Below are 20,000 nucleotides of genomic sequence, written 5' to 3'. Positions count from 1 at the left end.
CCAGAGATACAGAACCAAAAGGATCTACGTGTGTGAAAGACGGAAATCAGCTCATGCAGCGTAGGAGCTAAGAAGTCCCCTGATCTGCCGTTTGCAAGCTGAAGAACTGGGAACGTGTGCAGTATGTGATTCGTGATGTGTCGGAAGGCCTGAGAATTGGGCTGATGGCATGGGGGATGGAGGGAGGGGCTGAGTCCAGGTCTGAGTCCGAATACCTCTACTAGCTCAGAGCGAGACTTTGCCCTTCCTTCACCGTCTGGCTCTGTCCAGTCCTTGGATGTGCTGGATGATGCCCGTTCACGTTGGTATCTTCACTCAGTCCAGTTCAAATGCTGATCTCCTATGGAGAAGCTCACACAGACACACTCAGTGATGTCTTGCTAGCTGCTTTGGCATCCCTTGGTCCAGTCAAGTTGACATATAAAATTAACCATCACAGGAGTGAGGATGAAAACCGGCAAGTGTGAATTACATTTATTTTGTAAAATAATTCACAGATTTATTGAGGTACTAAGAATCTTTTCTTTCTTCCTTTTTTGAAAAGATTTCTGCCCAGAAAAACTTTTGCTTATGTACTTGTTACTGCAAACAGTATTCTAGGATCAACAAGTTAAAATATGATTCTTTCTTCTAGGAACTGGCAGTTTATAGAAGGAAGTGGCACTAAAAAAATTAACATCTAGTGCGATGAATGAAATGATAGAGTCGTGGATGGGAGATTGTAGACTGCAGGAAAAAAATACTTAGTACATCTTGGAGATAGGACTGGGGGCTGGTTCCACGGAGGCTTCCGGAGAAGGTGCAGACTGAGCTGTGTGAGGCGTGTGAAGACACACCCTTCAGGGGGAGGGCAGTGTTGCCTGCAGTGGCCCAGGGGTGATCGCAGAGCTAAAGTGTATTTGGGGAGCTGCATGTGGGGTAACGTTGACATCTGAGATTGTAGATATAAAATCTAGTGTTTTGAAGGGTTGTGGATTATACATTAAGAATTTGGGCTTTCTGTCTTGGAGGAAAAAGGAAAAGAGCAGGGAAGACAGATGGGGTGGAAAGAACCTCAGATTGCGGTGTAAGGAATTGTGACTTACTGAAGGGATTTAAGCCAGAGAGTGGTGTGGTCAGATTTGAATTTTAGAAAGAGCCCTTAAGTGACATTTAAGCATTTGAGTGATTGGAGGGAGAACTCAAGAGCCAGGCTACTAGTTAGGAGACTGTTGCAGTTGGTCAGGGAAGATTTGAGACAGCAGTAAGGGAGTCAGGAGTAAGGCAGAAGAAGGGGCTAATTTAGGAGGTAGAATTGTCTGGGACTTAACCAGTCTGAGGTGAGAGGATCAAGATGAAAATACAGGTATCTGGCTGTATCTTGGTGGTGTCTTTCCATAGATGATGAGCCCAAGAGGAACATTTTGAAGGGGAAGAGGATGACCTCTGTTTGGGCGTATTGTTGATTAACGTCTGAAAAGATGGGACAGGTTTGGGGCCAAGACTAGTGGAGGGGTTCATTTTTGTGGGAGGAGGGTGAGTTTTTTTTTTTAACTGATAATAGTAGAAATAGTAAAGTAGTGCCTGTGACAGTTCAGGTCCTCCAAGAAGCAGACGCCGAGATGGATATGGAAGTTTTCAGAAATCTACTGGGGGTGGAGGGAGACTCTGGGAGGGAAAGGAGAGAGGGGCCCAGGAGTGAGGTGGGAAAGCTTCAGACCCCAGTGCACATCTGACACCTGTGATGAAGGAAGAGGGGGAAGGCAGGCCGGGGGAGCGTCAGACACCAGCGCCCTCTGGGGAGGTCCCAGCCGGCCGGTCTCGAGGGCGGCGGGTGCGGGGAGAGCCCGCGCTGCCTGACCGCTGCCTGGCCCGTGCTCTGCAGCGGTGGGCCCTCTCTCTGGGGGGCGAGCGCCCTGCTGGAGCCTGCAGGTGGGACTGCGGGCGGCGCCCCTTCCAGCAGGCGCTCTCAGGGTGCCCCCCCACCCCTGATGGCCGCTCTGTCTCAGTTGGCCGAGAGGTGGACGGGCTTCCTGTTGGTTCACTGTGTCCTGGGCTTTTCAGCACGTGGAGCGGGGAATCAGAGAAGGTGGCTGAGCCTGAGCTAGTGTTGGGGCTTTTCAGGAAAGACACGGCTGATAGACACGCGGCGAGAGAGGACATTGTACTGGGAAGACCTCAGATAGTCTAGTTCCGTCTGATAGGGGAGGAAGGGACACTGGAAAGTGCGGAGGGGGCTGAAGTCAAAGGACTAGGTCTTTCAGTGAGTTTGAAAGTACTTGTTCTGATTGAGGGTTTAAGGGAGCCTCGGGGTAGAGAGGATTGTAGACACAGAGTGGTATATTCATTTAGATTAATAGCCAAACTTCAGGAAATACACATAAAATGCACATAAATTCCATCATGTGAATTGGGAGTGAAATCTTTACCAACAGAAAATGACAGTTGTACATCATGTAATCACATTGTTGAATGTATGCATCATAGAATCACACACCATGCATAAGTATAAAAATATAAATACTTACCTTTAGTAGTGTAACTTCTGCAAAGTAGAGTTTCAAAGCCACTTGTCAAGTGTCTTGATTAACTAAAGCTCAGATTTTCCCCAGAGAACTTGGTTTTCTGTGAGTTTTTGCAGTTTATCTAGTAACCTTAGAAAATATTTGTTTTTCTTTCTTTTTTTTTTTTTTTGCAAAATAGAAACAAATGAGTTCTTCTCTCCTGAAGGGTTTGTGTCTTTATACTCCGTAGGAAATTTAGAAGTGAGAAACGTTTAAAGCATGTATAGCTAAAGAGTTCTTGAACTGAAAGCAGTGAAGGTAGGGTAACAGTTTTGAATACATACAAACAGCTCTGCAGGAGCTGTCCTTTTGCAGAAGGGAATCAAGAGTGGCAACCAGTAATTGAGGTAATTAAAATACTGCAATATGATGGATTGACAGAATGATGGACGTTATGCTAAAGCACATATACTAAAATGAATTGAAGATTCTGGGTGGGTGTTCACCTTTTATGTATATTTGGAAGTATTTGTGTAAGATGTTGAAAAAGTAGTATCATAGCATTTGCAATTTTGAAATGCTTAAGAAAGCGATGGTCTGATGGCTTGATAAGTAAACTATAAAACCACTAAAGTAAAACATTAATGTTATTAGAATCTAGGTGGTGAGTATATGAATGTTGACTGTAACATTCTTGCAGACTTCCGAATTACAAAAATTTTCAGAAGAAAATATTGGAGGAAAAGTGTCATAAACAGAACAATGTTTGGCCTTAGGGGTCGGAGTTCTAGTCACACGGCCTGAGACAGGATGGGGAGAAGAGTCTCACGTAACAGTGCTGCTTTGAGAAGCTTGACTCATCTCTGCTCTGCAAGTTTCCTGTCACGCAACTGGCAAATGATAATCATTTGGAAATGCCTCTGATGGTACTAGACTAATAAATTCCAAATTCAGATGCCCTCTTGGTTTTGGGTTACTGTGTTTAGAAGTTCTGCATGTATGGGCATTTAATTATTTGATGGAACAGGGATGAGGTGAGAGGTCAAGGTGCAAATGTTGATTTTCAAGACTGCTTCATTTCACACACACTGTCTGTGCCCCATGTTCCAGAGCCTGGATGTTTCCTGACTCAGTCTCCAAGTTAATCAGAGCCTGAGCTCTGATCTACTGATGGGATCTTAGAATCGTCTTTATGCAAAGGATAGAATTTCTGACTTTGTAGTACTTATCAAGGAAAACTCGATGGCCTTTAAAAATGCTTGCATTTTGTAAGTTGCATAAGTTCTTCAAAGGGGATTTACTGTATTCCTATCCTAATTAGTAGTTCCATCTAAATATATGTATACCATACATCAGTGTGAAGTTTTTGAATTATGTTAATTTTTATGTAGAATATATAGTAAGAACATGTAGTAAATGTAAATCATTTTTTACTGCTAAATATATATTTTTATGCATGTTGATATAAATATTTACTACTTAGTATTCAGTAGTACCTTCCCCATTGATGACTTTCTTTTTCTTTTTTTGTCTTATGAAAGTCAGTCATTTTTTTATTTCTTTGTAAGAAATAAACTTAGGTTTCTGGCCTGTTTGAACTTTGGCCTCAAGTGCATTTATAAAGTATAGTCTCTTGTTTTTTAACTTGTTCTGTTTCATATGCAGGGTGGGTAAAAATTACTGAACTTTTTATATTTATGTAGATTTATTTAAAATTGAATTCAAATTTACTACCATATGCCTCAAAGGCTAAACATAATATAGACTATTATAATCATTTATATAAATTGGTTTTAAAAACCAGTTCAATATGTTGAATCAATATGTCATGAATTTCATATCTATATGGCTGTCATCATAGTAAATTCCGTGGCGTGCACTTTCACAGCATACAGATCTGAAATAAAATTGAATAGACTTTTTTGGCCTGCGTTACGGAGTAGCTTCTGTTTTCTTCCACTTGACTGATTTAGTATTAGATAAGAACCAGGCTATGTTTTGTATACCCGTCAAATCAATTTTTAGGAAAGTTTTTCTCTCTCAGTAATACGTACTGATTGCCCTTCATTTGCTGTTCTTTGTGTGATACAGGATAACGTGGGAATAAAGGCTGCAGAGGATTGTTCCAAGAGTGCTCTGCTTTTCTTTCTGTGGGTGTTTGCAAGTCTGTGGCTACAGATCATTATGAAACTTGAGGAAAATGACAGCATCTTTAAACGAATGTACATCTGTGGATTTAGTTTGTGTGTTTTGTCACATACTGAGAGTATATTCACTTACCTGTTTTTAGAGCAGATATTTGATTTTTTCCATGTATAAAATTTATAGAAAGTTTGTTCTTTAAAATATGAACATATACACTATTTTATTAATTATTGAAGTATAGTTGATTTGCAATGTTACGTTAGTTTCAGGTACACAACATAGTAATTGGATTATAGATTATACTCCATACAAAAGTATTGTAAAATATTGAATATATTTCCATGCTGTACATTACATCTTTATAACAAATGTTTATTTTTTGAAATTAAAAAAGTATCTTCATATTCACATAGTTAGGCATCACTAATATAAAGGGTTCAAATGTTCTGTAATTCACATGAGTGAAAATTTCAGCACTGGTACAATATTGGCAACTTTTGGAAAGGATATATATATAAGGGAATATTGGTAGACAAAAACAGGCAAACTTATTCTTGAGCAGACCCTAGAATAAGAGTGATGAGTTACAAAATAGTAAACGTATTTCCTCTTGTCAAAGTGGGCTTCCCACTGGTAAAGAATCCACCTGCCGATGCAGGAGACACGGGTTCAATCCCTGGGTTGAGAAGATCCCCTGGAGGACAAAATGGCAACCCACTCCAGTATTCTTGCCTGGAAAACCCCATGGACAGGGAAGCCTCATGGGTTGTAATCCATGAGGTTGCAAAGAATCAGACATGACTTAGAGACCAAGCATGCACTGTCAAAGTAGAACAGGAAGCTCTTTTTTATTCTTAAGTGCAGATCTCTTTATGATTAAATTTTATATCACTTAAATTCTGGTGAAAATGTCAAGTGTAGGAAATTTAATGTAAGCAGGCGTTACATACTTTTCGTTGGCCTTGAATGTTAAGCAGTGCACTATACTACTATTTCTGTGTAATTATAAAAATAAAGTAATTTTAGTATAACCTAGAAGTTAACTGCTATTTAATGCTTAACAAAAAAATATTTAATGACAGTATTCTCTTTTCATAACCAACCTGTGTTAATATATTTGACCTGGCATTTTTTATGTTTATGAAGAGTTAGAATAACTTATTTTTAAAAAGTGATATATACCCTTTTTAGGGATTTGTCATTTTCCCTGTTTGCTCAGTATAAAATGGCAATTTTGTGTATTTCTTATATTCTTGTAGAATTTATTTTCTTAAACAGGTGCTTGTTAAGGTCATTTTTCTGAATCTTTTCTTCATGCATTAAAAATTAGTGAAACATGTAAAAAAAGGTTCACCTTTAAGTGGTCATATTTCTAAATGCTCCCTCGAACATTATTTCCGAAGTCTTCTATATTCTGTGAAGGGAACAGATAGAAAGAAAAGAATTAGTATCCTGTCTTAACTCGTTATTTTGGTTCAGTAGGTCAGGGTCTTTAATTAATTTTGTGTTATCTTAGAATTTTATACCTGGATCCTTTTTGTCCTTCTGGCCTTTTTTTTACTTTTGTGTGGTTTTTGCCTTGTCAAATATAGGTATATTTTGTTTATTTACACAAATTTCTAATTGTCTTCAAGAAGCGTTGAAAGCTGCAGACTCGAAGTAATTTATTTTCAGTGTGTGTGTTTACTGCTGTACTGTATATACATTTTATATTTATGTCAGGAAAGGGCTGCAGAGGGGTGCTTCGGAGCCACCTTTTCCGCTCTGAATAGCTATTGTGTACATATGGTAAGGTACTGCTGCTTAACAATTAGTAACTGCTTTGATGAAACTAAATTACATGTTTAAGTTCCCATCAGGAAGTCGCTTCACATATCTGTATTAATGTATTCAAGGCTCGAGAAGGAAAGTTAATTTTCCAGCTTAAATATTTAATTCAAGCTTAAAATTTAGTCTGTAATTAGAGCTCCCAAATGGCAGGAACATGGAGTATTTGTCCATTTTAATTAGATTGTTGTTTACCTATTAATTATATATCATATCTTGTCATATAGTTTTGATGGTAACAGATGGTGCTAGGAGTTAGTAAGGGTTTGAACAAAATAAGATTCCACATGATTTATTAAGTTGCACTTTATTAGTGAGTGGTCTGCTTTAGTCAGGGTATTCTCCCGAATAAGAACTGTGCAACATTTCACTAATTTTGATAGTTATTCTTTTGTAGAAATGTTGAAGATTAAGTCTGAGACAGTGATGTCTATTTAGAAACAAAGTGGATTATTTCAGGATTCTTTCTTTTTAAGGAGTATGTATTGTCAGTTCTATAATTGGTATGAGGTTTAGTGTGTTTTGCTAAGGTAACAACAGGGAATCAGAATTTTATTTATTGGTAAAAATGTAGATATAGGGAATGTTTGTATATGTGATAATGGTTTAAGGTCTGAGAAATAATCAGGTGATGACTCAATTATTTATTTCAATGACATTCCTTCTCTGCCTATTGAATTTTTAACAGGTAGACAAGATTTTTTGTTTACCAAAATATCTAAAAGACTCTGGTTCTAGTGAAGTTGATTTGCTGGATTTCCTTATTCAAAAAGTTAATGTCAACTAAATAGAATGGCCTTCCAAGTCTGCTTATAGAAGACTTTATTAATTTTTGTGTTAGTAACTCAGCGTCCTAAAATGAATTACTTACACAAATGCACATGTGCATCCATGTATAGAGAGACAGGAAAACCCAGAGTGGAGAGGGACAAGGGGAGAAAGAAGCGAGGGTTAGCATTTTCATTTTTAATCTTATATGGTTTGTTTGAAATTTATTCTAGTTCTAATACCATTAATTTAAAAGTAAGTTTGGTTGCTTACTTAATTTAAAAGCAAGTTTCTTCCAGTTCTTAGGTCATAGGCCTTGGTAAATGATAGGCCCAGCCCCACTTCTGCTGACTTCAGTATTCACTCTGGAGGGGCCTCCTGATGTGTATCAGATCTTCAACAGTGTGGCCTTCAGTTACCTGTGTCACCTTCAGAAAGCAGCATTGTTTGGGTTTGTTTTATTTTATCTTGTTTTTATATCTTGGTTTGTCTCCACTTAAACCCTGTCAGTTTTTAGAAATGTCTTTTGGTGTTATAACCAATTTGTCATGGTGGGGTGGTGTTTTAATGTCGAGTGTACGATTCTACATGTAACTGTAGACCTGTTACAGATGTGTGATATAGGGCTCTTAATTGTATGAAATGGCCATGTAACTGGAATGATCACTGTAATGAGGCTTTGGTTTCATGGCTTTTCCCCCTTGAATGTTGAGTGCTTAAAAACTGATCTCAGATTTTGTGCTATAATATTACAATGTAGGAAGGATGCTGTGTTACACTTATATTAATTAAAGAGAATATCAAAGGAGAAAATTATTTAGGATACATATAGCTGTAATTTGAAAGTTTGAATTTTAACATTTTTATCCCTTATGAAACTGTGGTATATTTTTTTTTAAGCAAAATTTATCAGATGTAACATGGGCATACTTCCACACAAAATAGAAAACTAAATTGAAATGTATAAGTGAAATTAAATTAATTGCTAATTAATTTTAAATTAAAGAAAATACCTTTCTCTTTTATAAATGAGTGAGATGATAACTTGATTTCTTTGTTTCTAAAGTATATGAAATATACAATAGATATATTTTGTTTAATCTGGAGAAATAATGAATGAACAAATAAATGACTGGTGATTTTTAACAGAAATAGTATGTGAATACAGAAATGCTATTTTATTTTAGGAAAGAGATTTTCTTTTGGTTTTTTTTTTCCCTCAACCCTTGGCTACCACTTCATCCCTTGGGAAGATCTTTATTTCAGTCACCAACCATGGACATATATAACTTTTCTAAAGAAAATGGCAATAGTGATGTTTTTTCTGGAATTACTAAGATTCTTTCTTTCTTTAAAATAGCAGCGTATGAATACTAGCAAAATGTGGCTGTTGATAAATCAGTCTTATTCCTTGATATTGATTTCAACCTCATTGGATTTTTGGACTCATTATTTTTCTTTTTTTCATTCAGTAGTAGGGTATCACTATGCAATGTGATAGGTTCAAAGTTAAAAACAATGCGTAAGAAGGGTGTTTAAGAGTTAAGAACTCATGAATTGATGTATGGACGCTAACTTTCTTTTAAGCACAGAGTATTGAAAAAGAGATGAGAATTCTCCTGTGCTGAGTGCTTCAGACGAGATGAAGCCTCGCTGAGGTGTTCGTCACTGGTGGAGGGGCACCCGTGGCGAGCCAGGAAGCCTGGCGAGGAGAGCGGGTGGACGGAGACCTGAAGTTTGTTAGAGGCACTCAGGCTTCTCAGACATTTCCTGACGCTTCTCTGCTTCTTTGGAAGAAGATGACCTTGACTGGAACTCCCACCTAATGTTTCTTCAAGATTCAGTTCAAATTGTCTTTCCTCTATCACACACCTTAATTTACTCCTTTCTTGGCACTTTTCTTGTCATGTTGAATTAAAATTGTTTGTTTACATTTCTGTGTTCTTTACTGTCAACTCTTGTGGCTTAAGGGCAGTATCTGAATTATATTTTGCCTCTAGTGTTTCTAGCACAGGGAGGGGTCATAATAGACTCTGGCTGAAGGAATGAATAAAAGCATTTCATGTCATAGGATGTGGCTATAATGAATTAGAATGCTGTGGGTCTATGTGGGCCCTTGTGCATTTTTTTTTTTACTTTTAAATAATAACTTAAAAAAAAATAAAATGTCTGGGAGGTACTTTTCTTTTTCATTTTTTTCCCACCCCCCCCCCCCCAAAATAAATGATTTTTATTTTTTGTTGACATTTAAGTGCTCCATGTTTTGGGTAAAGATATTATAGTTAAGCAATATGGAAGTGTGTAACGTTTAAAACTACTTATAATTCTTTCCTCAGAGATGACCATTTTTTCTTGTTTGTATGTTCTTCTGGATTACCCTCCTTCCATTTTTAATACCTTTCTTTCTTCTCTTATTTTCTTTTAAACATTTTATCTATCTGAGCCCTTTAAAGGTGCTTTTGAAATATAGGTTCATGGTTGGAATTCTTCGCAGACTGCAGAATGTACTTTGATAATTGCAGCAGACACTTTCAGTACTTCAGGTTGGACTTTTCTCCATTTTGAAATTTGTTTTGCTCTTGCTTCTGTGATACTGCACACTCCTGATTGTTTCCTGGTTGATTACCGTATCTCTTTGAACTTCTTTTCCTCTGCCTGGTTTTTAAGTGTTTGCATTTCTCAAGATCCATTGCTTTTCTCCATCACTACACATTCCTCTCGACAGTATGTCTGTGCAGGACTTCAGGAAGCAACTTCGTGTGACTCTCGAGTTGACAGCTCCAGCGGAGAGGACTGTCGACTGCTCCAGCGGAGAGGACTGTCGACTGCTCCAGCAGAGAGGACTGTCGACCTCCACGCCCACTTACCTCACTCTGTACATTTACAATGTATGTGATATTTCTGTACTTAGCTTTCATGGTAGTTCTTCAGATTCAGCAGGTCTACAATTAAATTTATTCTGTTCTTGCTTCATTTGATCTTCTTCTGGTTTTCCTAGTTACAGCAAGTAATATCTTTTTTGCAGTTGTGCAGCCAAATAACTCTTAATCACCAGATTCAATCCATCAACAAATGCCCCTGGGTCATATTCTAAATTTTGATATAGTTATGGATCTATTTTGGAGTTAATTTTGATCTGTTAATCTGTTTCTCTCTCCTTACACAGACCTTACACTTTTAAATAACTATAGATCTATTGTGGCTTTTCCCCTTGCCCAGCTATTTCCTTCATTGTATGTGCTTAAGTAAACCCTAGGTGTGCTCAGGCAGTTTAGGGCTTCCGGATCTGTTTGTTAAGTCTGCCACTTTCTGCCTTCACAGTCCCTTTGGAATATCTATTAGAACTGCATTAGAGGTACCGATTACTTTGAGGAGAATTTATATCTTCCCAATAACAAGTCTTTTCATCCAGGAACATGTTGTGCATCTTGATTTAATCAAACACTGTTTAAACCTTTCAAACAAATCACACGTTTTCTCCATCAGTGTTTTTCACAATGCATGAAAGTTGTGGTTGCTATTGTACTGGGATATTTCCTTTATTTTCTTTGTGGTACATCTAGTGTTCAGCATAGTCCCTGGCACTTCACTTTAATACTTACTGAATTTCAAGCAGTTTTGGATATATTTTTTTAAGTTTGTAGTTTTAAGCATTTTATAAATTAAAAACATTTTTAAAATTATGTTTCTGTAGATAAATGACAGTTGCAAATTATAATTTTTTCTTTCTTTTAAATTTTATACTTCTTGTTTTGTTTATTTGACCTATTGGGGTAGCTAAAATCTTCTTAACAATGTTGAACAAAATAGCCAATATCTTGACTGTCTATTAAGAGAAATGCATTTACGTTTTACCATTTTATCTACCGTCATATCTGCTGTTTGTGTTTCTTTCCCACCCTAACTAATGCTCTGTTAAGGAATGGAAGGTGTTTTTTTTTGTTTGTTTTGCTTAGGTTATTTTTAAATTAGGAATGAGTATTAAATTTTATCAAAGGTTTGCTACATTTAATGAAGGGATGTTATGATCTTTTCTTCTTTAGCTTACTTAGAAAATCTATTAACTGATTATATAATATTAAATTGCCCTTTCATTTCTAGAAAGAACCCATCTTGGTCACAATATATTGTAGGTTCATTTGTTCTTGTGCTCTCTTGTCACATTTTGGTGTTGCAAAGTCATGCTAACATAAAATAACTTGGGACACTTCCCTTTCTTACAGGTTATTTATAGTAGGAATTATTAACTACTTTCAGTTCAATTCAGTCATGTCCAGCTCTTCTCGATACTATGGACTGCAGTACCCCAGGCTGCCCTGTTCTTCACCAACTACCGGACCTTGCTCAAACTCATGTCCATCGAGTCGGTGATGCCATCCAACCATCTCATCCTCTGTCGTCCCCTTCTCCTCCTGCCTTCAATCTTTCCCAGCATCAGGGTCTTTTCCAATGAGTCAGCTCTTCGCATCAGGTGACCAAAGTATTGCAACTTCAGCATCTGTCCTTCCAATGAATATTCAGGACTGATTTCCTTTAGGATGGACTGGTTGGATCTCCTTGTAGTGCAAAGGACTCTCAAGAGACTTCTCCAACACCACAGTTCAAAAGCATCAATTCTTTGGCGCTCAGCTTTCTTTATGATCCAGCTATCACATCCATATATGACTACTGGAAAAGCCATAACTTTGATTAGACAGACGTTTGTCTGTAAAGTAATGTCTCTGCTTTTTAATATGCTGTCCAGGTTGGTCATAGCTTTTCTTCCAAGAAGCAAGTGTCTTTTAATTTTATAGTTGCAATCCCCACCTGCAGTGATTTTGGAGCCTAAGAAAATAAAGTCTGTCACTGTTTGCATTGTTTCCCCATCTATTTGCCATGAAGTGATGGGACCACATGCCATGATCTTAGTTTTTATTTAAAATTTATTCATTTTTTAATTGAAGGATAATTGCTTTACAGAATGTGGCCTTAGTTTTTTGAATGTTGAGTTTTAAGCAAACTTTTTCACTCTCCTCTTTCACTTTCATCAAGAGGCTGTTTAGTTCCTCTTTGTTTCTGCCATAAGGATGGTGTCATATGCATATCTGAGGTTATTGATATTTCTCCCAGCAATCTTGATTCCAGCTTTTGCTTCATCCAGTCCAGCATTTTGCCTGATGTACTCTGCATATAATTTAAATAAGAAAGGTGACAATGTACAGCCTTGACGTGCTCCTTTCCCAATTTGGAACCAGTGTGTTGTTCCAATCCGGTCCTAACTATTGGTTTTTGATCTGCATACTGATTTCTCAGGAGGCAGATAAGGTGGTCTGGTATTCCCATCTCTTTAAGAATTTTCCAGTTTGCTGTGATCCACACAGTCAAAGGCTTGAGCATAGTCAGTGAAGCAGAAGTAGATATTTTACTGGAATTTTCTTGCTCTTTCTGTGATCCTGCAGATGTTGGCAATTTGATCTCTGATTCCTCTGCCTTTTCTAAATCCCGCCTGAACATCTGGAAGTTCATGGTTCACGTACTGTTGAAGCCTCATTTGGAGAATTTTGAGCATTACTTTGATAGCGTGTGCTGCTGCTGCTGCTAAGTCGCTTCAGTCGTGTCGGACTCTGCGCGACCCCAGAGATGGCAGCCCACCAGGCTTCCCCGTCCCTGGGACTCTCTAGGCCAGAACACTGGAGTGGGTTGCCATTTCCTTCTCCAATGCATGAAAGTAAAAAGTGAAAGTGAAGTCGCTCAGTTGTGTCCAACTCTTTGTGACCCCATGGACTGTAGCCTACCAGGCTCCTCCATCCAATGGGATTTTCCAGGCAAGAGTACTGGAGTGGGTTGCCATTTCCTTCTCCAGGTAGCGTGTGAGATGAGTGAAATTGTGTGGTAATTTGAACATTCTTTAGCATTACCTTTCTTTGGGATTGGGATGAAAACTGATCCTTTCCAGTCCTGTGACTACTGCTGAGTTTTCCAAATCCGCTGAGTGCAGCACTTTCACAGCATCATCTTTTAGGATTTGAAATAGCTTTAAGGATTGTTAAAATTTACCCATAGTGCCTTTGGTTGGGAGTGAGAGATGTTGTGATATTAAAGGAAAATCTTTTACTACATTTCTAATTATCTTCTAACATTTTAGGTTGTCTTCAGTTTCTTTACAGCACAGTTCAGAGTATGGATTTAGAAAACTATCCATCTCATCATCATTTTTTAAAATTTTATTTGGACCTTCACATTTTGGGGCACAAAGTTATAGTTAGCACTCCTTTTAACCCCTGTATTTTAAAAAAGTCCTATTTGGATAGGTATTATGTCCTCTTTCCTCTTTCTAAAAAAAAACAATTAAGGATTTTTTTTTTGCTGTAATTAATTTGTCCTTAACCTTTCCATTGTAAAATGGAATACTGCTGAAGAAAACTACAGAAAGAAATGTATATATTAGTGAGTTATTATAAGACGGACATGGCTGTAGTGATCACCCAGGTCAAGAAGGGGATCGTCGCCAGCCCCTTCGGAAGCCCTTCCTTGTGTTTTAATCATCCTTTTGCTCCCAAATTAGCCACTTTTCTGACTTTCAGAATAATAAGTTATTTAATTTTCACCCACATATTCCTGTCCAGGCACAACAGTTTGGTGTTGCCTATTTTTAAAAAACTGTCTTTGCCTTTAAGTTTTGCTTAACCTGTAGTTCCTACCGCCAGTATTTTCTTTTCTGTACAAATGAGCTTGTGAAGAATCTGGGCTGTTTGACCCATAGAGTTCTCATGGTCCAAGTAAACATTCTGTTCTGTATTTTCTTCAGGTTGGCAGGTACCACCAGAGCTTGACTGGATTTAGGCTTAATTTCTTAGGCAAGATTGTAGGTGCTTTCAGGTCCTTTCTTCAGGAGGCAGGTAACACCTCTCTATCACTTTAACTTCCGCAGCACTGATGGGCAAAGCCTAATGTGTTCATTCATCATTTCATTTGTTGTGTAATGTTTTTCCTTATGTCAGCCATTGAGAAGTGAATTTTATTTCAATTTTTGGTTATCTAACAAGTATTTTTTGACTCTAGGAAATTCTAGATTTGTATCGTGGTCAGGATACGTGGGCTCTGCGTTTCTGCAGTGTATTACGATCACCTTTGTCTCTTCCTGGGTTTCAGCAGACAAGCACTTCATCTTCCAGCTTCCCTTGCGGCTCAGCTGGTAAAGAATCCGCCACAGTGTGGGAGACCTGGGCTTGATTCCTGGGTTGGGAAGATCCCCTGGGGAACGGAACGGCCACCCACTCCAGTATTTTGGCCAGGAGAATTCCAGGGACTGTGTAGTCCGTGGAGTCACAAAGAGTTGGACAAGACTGAGCGACTTTCACTCCTTCCTTATGCAAATTTCCAAATGTTCCATTGGCATTTGTAAAAAATTTTTATTTTTCTTTTGCTTGTGGTTTAAATATTTTATATTGAAATATTAAATTTTTTAGTGTATTCTTCAAATGGCCTAGGAAAGGTTCTAGTTTCTTTTTCAACAGTGTGATTAAGAGACAGTGTGATTCTCCGCAGGACTGAGAACGGGGTTGACGTAGGTCTGGTTCATGGCCACGTCTTGTGTGCCCTCCATTTTTGTATAGCACACAAAGCAAGAAAGGCCTTTACATCTTTAATGGAAAAAAAGAGAAAAGTGTATTTTGTGGCACATAAGAACATTTATATGAAATTTAATTTTCAGTGCCTGTAAGTAGAGCTTTACTGAAGTATAGCATGCTCACTGTTTGTAGCAAAGTTGAGAAAGGGAGGAAAGGGACTGGCCACAAAGTGTAACCTGCGCCTGTGCGGCCGTGCAGAGTCAGCTGCCAGCCCCGGCAGTGAGACGCGCCCTCTCTCCTCGTGTCCCCGTTTACCTTTGGTCTGCTGTGCGTGACCAATGATCTGTTACGGGGCTATGTAGAAAATCCCCAGATACAACTACATGGATTCCACCTTGCTTGTGACCATTAATTTTTGACCACATTGAAGTTGATTTCCCTTGCAGTATATTTTCATCTTCTGTGTATAACTGTTGAAAGTTTTAAAAAGAGAAGCCCAGTTGATATTGATGGTGTGCTATTAATGTTGTTTTTCATCAATTTCTTTCAGACAGTCTTAGCCATTATTAATATTAAATTGTAAGGTGATAATTTTATATTGTGCAATCTGTTAAGTTTGTGTTTTCTGTAGAGTTTCTTATTTTCCATGAAATCAAACTGCAATTTAAATAAATAAATTGTTAACATCATTCTGAGAGCAAATCCTCTGAGGTTTTGGGAACATGATTTTAATTTTATTAAAGATTCACTGTTAGAGTTGACTTTCCTTATGAATAAAGTCATAGTTCATTGATTTAAGGTATTTTAAAACAGAATTTTGACAAACTAAGGGTTCTTGAAAAAAAGTCTAATCTTGTAATAATTTTTTATAGGTAGAGAGAAGAATTTGGCTCTGTTAAAAACAAAACACCAGGCCCAAAATGGAGTCAGTTATGCTAAGCCCCATGTAACCAAACTGAGACAACCTAATTATAGTTTTGGCTCTCCCAGAAATGAAATCTTAAACTAGTCAATCAAGAATTACCTACTGAACACTGGACCCTTGCTGCCCCCTAAAGAAGAATGTGTGTGTGCTCAGTTATGCCCAGCTCTTTTGCCACTCAGTGGGCTGTAGCATGCCAGTCTTCTCTGACCATGGGGTATTCCAGGCAAGAATACTGGAATGGGTTCCCATTTCCTTCTTCAAGGGATCCAAGTATCTTCCAGGGGTTGAACCCGCATCTCTTCCACCTCCGGCATTGGCAGGCAGATTCTTCACCACTATTGGCACCACCTGGGAAGTCGAAAATTCGGATGATCTTGCCATAACCAGTCTTCTTATTTGCCTGATAAACCTCCTTGTTCCTGCTTTCTTCTGCCTTGAAAACCTCTCATTTTTGTACACTTTCTTGGCATTGCTTTCTGTTTGCTAAATGGGATGGTGCCCAACTCATATTTGTTGGATAAAACCAGTAAGACCTTTAAAATTTACTCCATTGAATTTTGCTTTTTAATAGCTGTTATAACCATGTAAATGGGCTAGTCTAATTCACAAGAGAGAAGAATATGTATCATGAGGATTTCTAATGTTTTTGTAACATAGTTTGGGTAATCAGGAAGCCAGGACTGACCTTGCCTTAAGGGTTTAAGATCACTGTGTTTTATTTTGGTATATAGCTGTGTCTTTCTCTGTATCTGTATCCTGTTTTACTTAAATTTCTAATATTATGCCTGACAAATTATTTTATGTAAAATATTACCTTCTAATGTTTTTAACTTTCTATGGCAGTTACTTATGCTCAGATCCCAAAAAAGAAAAGACCAGAAGGTGACTACCAATGAAAATTTCAGTGAAAAGTAAACAAAATATATTTCCATTTTCATGGTTGCTAGTATCAGTGCACATTTTTAGACCTTATATAGAAGTTTTATATATTTATATATATATATAAATATACATTTATTGAGACACAGACATATAATCTCATCAATAATTACGTGTAACTGGGAATGTTAATTCATTTAAGCCATTGTCAAAGCAGCCCTGAGAAATAAGTAGCCACCACTCTGTTCTTTTCCCTAATACACTGGTTTTATATTTCTCTTGTTTTAAAAGTTGTTCATGGAAAATTTGTTGAGTTTTCATGTGATTAATTCTTGATTTTACACTCACTTTTTCTAGTTTTGTCACCAATGAATAGTTAGAATCAATACTTGTTGTTTTACTAGTAATTTAAGCGCTTATCAACATATAATGTGCTTTTCATTCATGTTAAGCAGTTAAATTTTTATTTGCTTCAGCTTTTCCTAAGTATGTGTTTACCAATGACTTAAATGTTCCTTCTGCTTGTTTATGCTTTTTGTATTCTTACTTTTCATACTTATGAAAAAAATAGAAATGGTCAGTGAGTATAACTCACTTTTGTATGTAAATTATTGCTCTAAGGTCAGTTAATAACGGTCATTTCCTGCTGTTGGGGCTTCCCTTGTGGCTCAGGTGGTAAAGAATCCTTCTGCAAGGTGGGAGACCTGGGTTTGATCCCTGGATTGGGAAGATCACCTGGAGAAGGGAAAGGCTACCCACTCCAGTATTCTTGCTGTTAAGGAATTATATAATCTGTAGCAATCAGTTTTGAAAAGTTTTTCTAAGTAGTTACTTAATAAAAATAATTATAAAATTTGAAAAGCAGTCACCCTTTTGATAAACTAGCTCTGTTTTAAGATTATCCTTTAAAAATATCAGTTGTGATCCATTGCATTCTAAGTGTTTGGGGGTAGAAGAGAAAGGTATGCAAAAAGGCATGTCCTGATCAACCCTGTGTTTGTGGATATTGTTGTGTAAAGAGTCTGTATGTAAGGTGGTGTTGGAGGCGGGCTCAGGCACTGTCATATGTGATGGGGAGCAGTAGGGAGAACCTGAGTTGGGGTGGGTACTGACTAGACATGAAGAGAAGATGGTAAAGAAAAGGAAGTTTAAACCATTGGAAATTGCCTTCTTTTGGTAGGTAAAAAGCTTAAATATCAATAACTTTATATAGTTCAGCTTACTGTGTTCATTATGAACTTGCATTAGTAAGGAAAAACATCACTGCGAAATATTTAAGATGAAGACAAATGCCACACAGCTGTAGTGTTTGTAAGGAGGAGGGGTCACGACACTAGAACGGGAAGATCTTATGGAGGAAGCCGAGGTCCACCTTGCTCTACACCCTTTCGGATCTAGCTTGGCTCCCGTTTGTGTAAAGCTTTTACTCAGCACCCAGATGGCAGAAAAGTTCTCCCTGCCAGGAGAGGGTGAAGGACCTGTGTATTCATTTGTCATCAAGCTTTGTTAATTTTCTAGAACATGTTCCTGAATATCACACGCTCTTGTTCTTCTTGTCCAGAATGTGTTTGTCCAGAACTAAGCTTCCTGGATAAAAGTTCCTGGTCCTGTTTTTTTTAAGCCTTCTCCCTGTCCTTTCAGGACCAGCACCAGCTCTGGTCAATGCGCAGCTCTTCACTGATGACATTGGTTACGGGTTTCCTGTGGGGCTCTGAGTAAAGCTTTCTAAATTACTCCTCTGTGAGCTGACATAAACCATGGTTTTGTGTGTGTGTGTTTTTTTTTTTTTTTCCAGAAGATGTTTCTGGGTGAGCTCCTTTTAAAAGAATGGATTAGTGAAGTGGTAAATAATGGGCTTTGGTAAAGGACTTTTTCTGTTGACCTCTTTATAATAACCGTGGGCTGCTGTTTAAATCTTGGGTTACTCCGTGCAATCTTTTCTCACCAGATCTACTTATGCTCCTGTGGAGTGGGGATTTTATTTGAAGTGTCTTTACTGTAAGAGACATGTGAAGTGAAAGTTGTCTATAAAAATAGCATGTGTCTTACAAACAGAAAATACTGCACCCCCCATAGTGGGCTGAGTGATAGGATTTAAAGTAAGGAAAGACTAGTTGTTCATGGTTGGTTCAACTGGTCTCCTCTTGTTGAACATTTGGGTGGTTTCCAGTATTTTGCTTTGATTAAAAATATTGTACTAATGGAGGTGGGAGGGATGTTCAGGTGAGCGGGAACATGGGTAAACCTTTGGCTGATTCATGTTGGTATTTGGTAAAAGCCGACACAATACTGTAAAGCAGTTGTCCTTCAATTAAAATAAGTAAATTAAAAAAAATTCTAGTGACTAAGCTTGTACAGATCCTAAATTCCTTACCTGAAATCCATAGGGAGACTAGCTGTTTAGAAGTTCACATTTTTTTTTTTATTTCACAGTTGTTAATGTGATGTATGTTCCAAAATCACAGAGCAGTGGTAAACAAGTTACTGTTTCTGATGGAAAATGTGTGATTACCACAGTGCTGGCTAAATAAAGCCTGTAAATAGCTTCATATTAACTCAGGTTAATTTTATTGCCGGGTGACGTTATATAAAAATTAGGAATTTGCTTTTGGTTTTTGGAGCCGTGGGCATGTGCATATAGGTATGTGTTCTAATATGTTTGTGGGAGTGATTTCCAGTGTGGATTTTCTGGATGAAGAAAAAGACGTCTCTAGTTTGTTTCAGCGTTGCCAGGTGCCCCTGCTGGCGTCGTACCTGTCTCCGCTCTGACCGGCGGCGTGTGGGCACCGGCGGTGTGTGGCCTCTGCCGAGCTGCTCTTGCCCTGGTCCTTGCTCGTCTGTGTTGTCAGGCTTGAGGATTTTTGCCCATCTGATGTGTGAAAAATAGAATCTCACTGTAGTTTTATAAAGAACATTTTTAAAGACAAGGAATGGCCTTCCGCGTGGCTTAGTTCAGGATTCTGTGTAGACTGATGGCCTTTTTACAGCGGTCGGGGCGCAGGGCCTGGCTCGCTCTCCCCTCTTTCTTCTCTGTCTCTCTCTTGTCCCAAAGACGACGGTCCAGGTGACATGTGTGCTGTCTGTTAGTCCAGTAAAGAGTTCATGTGTACCATACAGTCAGTTTTGTGTTTGTCCCTCAGTTGATATGGTTATAGTTTATTTTCTATTTCCCAAGCAGGATTTGGGGCTAGTATATTAATAGTGAACAGAACCCCTGGAAAGTGCAAAATTGCAAGTTAAATGTTAGGATGCGCTGTTTCTCTAGCCCAAGGAACTTTGGAGTTGTGGCACAAGCTTATCTCTGCCTTTGGGCTCCAATACTGTCTGTTTCTTCTCAGTGGAATGACATTTTTCTAGACTCCTATCCATGATGGGCTTCTTTTTGTCACTCAGCTCTCACTTTAAATATCATTTCTTCAGATA

The 20,000-nt window shown here is 38.1% G+C and overlaps 1 protein-coding gene across 24 annotated transcripts in view; it reads left to right on the top strand.

The window, feature by feature from the left end:
* TBC1D5 (TBC1 domain family member 5) overlaps positions 1–20,000 on the top strand; it is a 559,964-nt gene that overhangs the window by 162,278 nt on the left and 377,686 nt on the right. Inside the window, exon 4 of one of the 24 annotated variants that reach the window (XM_070467030.1) lies at positions 16,542–16,609. The exons of 22 other annotated variants lie outside the window; for them this stretch is intronic. The gene's annotated coding sequence lies outside the window, so the exon portion shown is untranslated. Of the gene's footprint in view, positions 1–7,522; positions 7,675–16,541; positions 16,610–20,000 lie in introns of all 24 variants that reach the window. One more of the 24 variants, XM_070467031.1, reaches the window with a different exon arrangement.

Source organism: Odocoileus virginianus, chromosome 4 (genome assembly GCF_023699985.2).
Source record: "Odocoileus virginianus isolate 20LAN1187 ecotype Illinois chromosome 4, Ovbor_1.2, whole genome shotgun sequence".
In the NCBI taxonomy this organism is placed as follows: Eukaryota; Metazoa; Chordata; class Mammalia; order Artiodactyla; family Cervidae; genus Odocoileus; species Odocoileus virginianus.
The sequence above is the reverse complement of the archived record's forward strand: the minus strand, read 5'-3'. Positions and strand labels throughout refer to the sequence as shown.